We start from the raw sequence: 6,676 nt of genomic DNA, 5'->3' as shown, positions 1-6,676 counted from the left end.
AGTCACACAAGTTGGAAAACAAAGTTTTCCCCAAGGAGTTTCTCTTTTAAAAACTTTTCGTTCTTTTGGACTAAGAAGTTTAAGACAAGAAATTCTGAGTAGAAGGACTGAGCTAGTGTGAAAAAAAGGAGGAATCAAGTTTTTTAACAGCCAAACAAGGAAGAATATGTGTCTGCCATCTGCTACACTAACATATTGTATCTGTCACTGGACGTGTCTGGACAGTGGCAGTTCTCTCAGGTCTGAGTCTTGAAAAGGGAAAGATAAAGAAATAGTAGGACAAGGTAAAATTATGTATTAAAGAGCTTTCCTCCCGCCACACTGAGCTTTTTAATTCCTGTTCACTTCTCAAAAATGGAGTAAATGCTGAAGTGCTGACTTTCCCCCATCATTCCTGTAAATAAGGATATGACTCACAAGCCCTGTAATCTCCAGAATGCTATAGAGACTATGGTGATTTGATTATTTAAAAATAGTTGGGAAAAAAAGTAAGAAATCGATGATGGGTAAGTTGGGGTGTTTTCTTTTTTTAAGATTAAAAAAAAATTTAACATGTTACTGTGTCCAGCACTAAGTATTCTTAGAACATCTGGTCAATCAAGTTTTGGGGTTTTATGATTTCTAGAAATTAACACGGTGAACACAGTGGTCAATTTCCAGATCCCAGGCAAGAAAGAAGACCCAAGACTTACCACGGGGTCATTGTGGTCTGTGTGCAAATCTCTATTTGGTGGTCTGTTCTCCTTTTCTCTAAAGTAGAGAGAGATGAGTGTTGATGGCATTTGAGTACACTGACCCCCACCCCCAAACCGTTACACAACCATTGCAATATTGTCAATACAGATATTTAGGGTGCTAATAAGAATAATAGTTGTAGGGATTGCAATAGCTTATATTAAGCCTACTGAGCGGCATGCATTGACCTATAGCTAGCTGGTCCAGAAATAAGAAAAAGGGAACCTCTTTATCGTTGGTGGAAAACCCCCAAAGCAAGACTTTCTGCAAACCTAGGTTTGAGTTTGAGATTTAGGATTAAGGTTCAGGCAAGGCATCTCCATTTGTCCTAAATCTTAGTCTTACAGGATATTACTCAGGGTCCTTGTAAGGAAGCGTAGCACAAAAAGAGGCCGAAATAAGAGAACTTCATGGAGAGACTGTTTACAAACTTGGGGGCAGAGGCTTGTGATTTGACTCCAGCACTCCTTCTTAGTCATAAAGCCCCATTAAATGCCTCGAAATATGAACCAGGACGACCAGAAGCTCCTCCTCCCTGGCGATGGATTAGGGGTAAGGTTGCCAGACAAGGTACAAGGTGCCCAGTTAAACTGAATTTCAGAAATCAGGTAAACAATGAATAGATTTTTGGTATACGTAGGTCCCAAACATCACATGGGACATACTTATAAAAAAAAAAATTCGTTTTTGCTGTTCATCTGAAGTTCAGTTTTAACTGAGAATCCTGTATTCTTATTGGCTAATACTGGTAATCCTAATTAAGGAGGGTGGTATGGAGAAAACTCTGCAAGTTCAGCCACGTAATCCTCCGTCCCCTGCCCCCTCCAACCCTGTCCTACCCTGCAGTATGTTTAGTGAGAAGAAAGTGCCCTCAAAGTAGAAAGTGGTATAGTGCTTCCGAAAACACGCTCTTGCAACACCAGTGTTTGAAATGTAAAGTATTTATAAAAAACAAAACCAGAAAAGAAAAAAACAATAAAAAACAAAAAACTGATTCATAGTCACACAAGTTTGAGAAACTCTGGGCTCAATTAAAGAGTTCTTGCAGCTGTAGGATTTCTCCCAGCATTTAAGGCTAACATGCACTGTGACACAAATAATAGTGTTTCCTTGCTTTATCTGCAAACGATCACAGCGAACAAACAACAGGCTCAATACCCTTTGGTTCCACAGTGACCATGGGTTTCCATTGAAATGCAGTTTAAATTTAGCAAAGTCATTTTGGTGTCCATCAGGTTAAAACAGAATTTCACTGTAATAATCTTGCTTTAAGACTTAATTTGCATTTATAAAGAAGTTTTAAAGCTCCCCATAAATGTTTGTAAAGGGATAGAATTCTATTGAATAAAGATATTGTTGCCCACTTGATACTGCATGGTTTTGCTTAGCTTAATATGAAGAATTCAAAACTAAATTATCATCTAAGCAAGGACAATCCTAGGTTTTTCAGAGAGAAAAATGAGGATTAAAACATAAGTCTTCTCTGACTCACAAGGTTATTTTTGGAAAGATATAATGTCATGAAAGGCTGCACAAAAGCTTTACTGTGTTGTATAAAGTTTGATTGTTACCTTCGCTGTAGAGCTGAGGGCTACACAGGTCTTAGGGTTTTCTCTCTTTCTAGTCATAGGTATTTTAGCTAATTTGTTGCCCAATCCATCATTCTCTCCTGTAGTGTGAACTGGGAGAAAAAGAGAGATATATCAGTTAGGATTAGCATCAGCTTTCACAGATCCCCTCCTTCTCCACAAAACATCATCACCAAATAACAGCAGATTAAATGAGGTGCAAGTTTCTTTCTTCTCTGATGTAGAAGACTGGGGATATAGAGTCCTGGGCTGACATGGTGTTTCTGCTCCATAAAATCTTCAGAGCCCCCAATTTTTCTGCCGTTATTTAGGTATGTCCCTTGTTGTCATGGTCCAAGATGGTGGCAACTGGAGGAGGAAGAGACAAAGAAGGGGAGCAGCCTAGGAGTGGACTGATTATCTCGGGAGCTGCCACAATATGCTTCCAATGACCTTCCTGAGATGGTCAATTTTATGTGTTAACTTGACTGGGCCACAGGGTGCCCAGATATTTGGGCAAACATTATTCTGTGTGTGTCTGTGAGGGTGCTTTTGCATGAAATTTATATTTAAATTGGAAGACTGAATAAAACAGATTGCCCTCCCTAATGTTGGTGGGCCTCACTCAAGCAGTTGAAGGCCTGAATGGGGCAAAAAGGCTGACTTTTCTATGAGGACTATTCCTGCCTGCCTGCATTGAGCTGGGACAACGGTTCTTTCTTGCCTTTAGAGTAGAACAGACATTGGCTCCTTCTGAGTCTCAAGCCTGCTGGTCTTCAGATGGGAGCTACACCTTTGGCTTTCCTAGGTCTTCAGCTTGCAGATGGCAGATTTGTGATTTATCTGTCTTCATAATCACTTGAATCATTTTCTTTTAATAAATCTCTCTATATATGTATGTTTATTAGTTTTGTTTCTCTGCAAACTCTGACTAATACAATCTTATTGCCTGGAACTTAGCATTGAAGAAGGAGAGAAGTATAGGGGGTGAAACATGTAGGGTACAAGTAGGATATTCTGCCAAAGGAGGGAAACTCAAACCTTCAGGACAGTTGTGAGTCAGCAGTGATGTTGGTGCAGTCTTTTATTTTGGTAGCTGGTCAGAAGTATTGCCAAATCAGCAGGCCAAGTTCTCCATTTATCAAATTGGGTGGCAGTGCCTTCCTCTGTCCCAACAGATGAGAGTTCTTGGAAGATATTAATCATATACAAATTCCTTCACTTTTAATGCCTATGCAGAGCATGTTAAATACAAATGCTTCGACAAATGGAAAGCTCTGATGCACATTTGTGTTTATATGAATGTGTTGTCTGAAACCTGGAAATACGATATTTGGTCTCTTTTAATGCCTGAAATGGAAGTCAGGGTGATTTTTTTTGTATAGCAAGTAATACACTTGCAGATTGTAGGCAGTTCTTTTTTCTTACACCAAGGGAAGTTTGTCAAGAGTGAAGGATGGCAAAAGAAGGTTTTGACAATGGTGTCAAATTATTTTACTCAGTTCCTCGACTGGGCATTTTGAAGCTATTTCACTGGCGGGGGGCCAATATCATCCCATTATTAGAGGTTCAGTCCTTGATTTTAGAAGCAGTTATCCAAGCTCTTGTAAATACTTCTAATTAACTTGCATCTCTTCTCAAGCTCTGCACGAGGACTGGTTGTTATGTAGTTCCTCATGGCTGTTGCTCAAGGCCTTTTCTTGCCTGCTGTTCTTTCCATCTGTGGGAAGAGCATGAGATGATGGGATTTCAGTTTGGTTTGCTATTATTCTTGGATCCTAACATAAGACCATTAGAATAATCAGTAGGTGGAAAGTTGAATAAACATTTACTTTGAACTTATAACTGGTTACCAAACTTAAAGGAAGATTTACTTAGCATCAGGACCAATTTTGTAATTTGCAAGACCAAGTGCAAAATGAAAATTTGGGGCCCCTTGTTTCAAAACTTATTAAGAGTCTCAAGATGGTGACAGTAGAGCACTAAAGTCAGTGCAGGGCCCTTCTGAGCATCTGTGCAGACGGCACATCTGTGATGTTGGCCCTGCTTAGCATTGTACGTTTAGTACTTTGATGTCCTTGAAGTCCTCACTAAACTCTCACCTCATTCCCTCATCCCATGTCCTTGCATCTTCTATTACTTCTGCAATCTTTACTTTTGTATAACAGTATGGAACAGAAGAGTGTCTGATGAGAAAGCATTACTTGGTTTTAACCTAGTTTTTTACCTTTTGTTCCTGAATATCAGAACTCACAGACATTTCCCTGTCTTCTGACCACCCCTTATACGATGCGGTACCTGAGGCAGCTTTATTGTCATGGATACACAAGTGGCAAACATTGTGGAGCTGTTTGTAAGGGATAGATTCCTACCAAATAAACTAGGCATATTCTTCAAAGGACCTTGACATTTAGTATGGAAAAATGGCCTATAAGAATCAAATCACCCACATGTAGTAAAGAGTGATCTAATTACCTAGGGAGAAGGGATGTACCTGGATCATGAAAAATTTATAAGACAAATTAGAGGCAGGTATTATAATCAAAGTATCTTCTGATTACCTTATTTCCTGTGATACTGTATTAGGGCCCTCCAGAGAAACAGGGCCAATAGCATATATATATATATATGTGTATATATATATGTGTGTGTGTGCATATATATATATATACTCATGCAATTATGAAGACAGGTAAGTTCCAAGATCTTCAGGGTGAGTCTGTAAGCTGGAGACTCAGGAGAGTTGGTCGTGTACATCCCAGTCTGAGTCTGAAGGCCTGAGAACCAGAAGGGCCAGTGGTGTAGTTCTTGTCCAAGGCCAGCACATTTGAGACCTAGGAGGGGCTGATGTCCCAATTTTATAACTTTCAGGCAGGAAGAATCTCTTACTTGGGGGAGGGTCAGCTTTTTTGCTCTATTCAGGCCTTCAAGTGATTGAGCGAGGCCAACCCAATTAGGGAGGGCAATCTCCTTTACTCAGTCTACCAATTTAAGTGTTACTCTCATCCCCAAACACCCCCATAGAAGCACCCACAATAATGTTTCACCAAATATCAGGGCATCCTGGGACCCAGTCAATTGGACACATAAAATTAACCATCACAAATACCGTGTCATCACAAATTCTATATTCAAATTCCTAGCTTCACACTTATACAGACAGCTAGCTAATGTTCATCATATTTGTTCAATTCTACCACTTGCCATAACTGAAGATTTAATTAGAACAAGGTAAATTAGAGAATTAGAAATAGGTAAATTCTCACATCAACAGTTTACTGAGTGCTTGCTTTGTGCTACAAGCTAGGGTTGTGGAAATGCCTAAGAATAGCTGATTAATCCAAAAGGCATTGTCAAGAAGCAGCTTTACTTCAATGGGTTTCACCTGAAAACGTCCTTTCTTCATTTTTTTTTTATCCCTCTCACCTGGGATGTGATTTTCTTTTCTCTTGTGATTGCACTTTTAGTGTTGGAACCCTACAAATGTCTCACCACTACTATATGGAGTACTGTCGGGTTATGTAGGAAAGAGAGAATGAGGGGCGAGTGGAATCACCTAAAGAGGATTAGAAAGTAGCTATGGTTAGAGGCGTCAGTCTCCATGGGAGAACAAGAGCTGGAAGGAGTAAACAGAGGGAAAAAGAAGAAAGAACCTTGGATGGAGCAGGGAGGGTGAGACTGATGAAAGGAAGGTGAGGAAGCCAAGACAGTTGGTCACTTTTAGCTCTACGTTACTGAACAAAATGCTTGGATTACAAGGAGAAAAGAAACCAGCCTAGAGGTGATGAGGTCAGAGAGAAAGAAGAGCTGTCAAAGAGCTGAGAAAACCTGTTAAGAGGCTTGAGTCCTCAAAAGACAGTGGCATCCGTGGGTCGGAAAAAACTTGAACTACAAGGAAGATTTAATTAAGTGATTAAACATTGATGCCATGTTCTTTCTTACTTTCAGCTTTTGTTCATGCCACTCTCTCTGTCTGGAAAGCCTTCTTTGCCATCCTCTGATTAACTCTTATTAATGATTAGGTCTCCGCCTCCCTGCTGTTTCCTCTCAGATGTCTCCTTGGACCCCTGAAGACTGGGTTTGGTGCCTTTCCCCTGTGTTCACATCTTACCCTATTTTAGAATTTATCGTACTGATTGAAATGGCTTCCTGACATGCCTGTCTGCCTGAATGAGCTGGGAGCTCCTTGAGGACAGTAGTTGTATCTTGTTTAAAGTTGTATCTGCAGAATATACTTCAGTGCTTGGCAGCTGGTAGGTATTTAATGGATATTTGTTAACTGAAGGAAGGAATGAAAGAATGAATGAGGACCCTAGTCCTGCTCTCTCAGTGGCATTTAAGACACTGGTGTGAAGCATCAGGAAGAGTGAGGT

Source organism: Leucopleurus acutus (assembly GCF_964270905.1).
Source record: "Leucopleurus acutus genome assembly, chromosome: 5".
Taxonomy (NCBI): Eukaryota; Metazoa; Chordata; class Mammalia; order Artiodactyla; family Delphinidae; genus Leucopleurus; species Leucopleurus acutus.
This window is presented reverse-complemented; position numbering follows the sequence as displayed.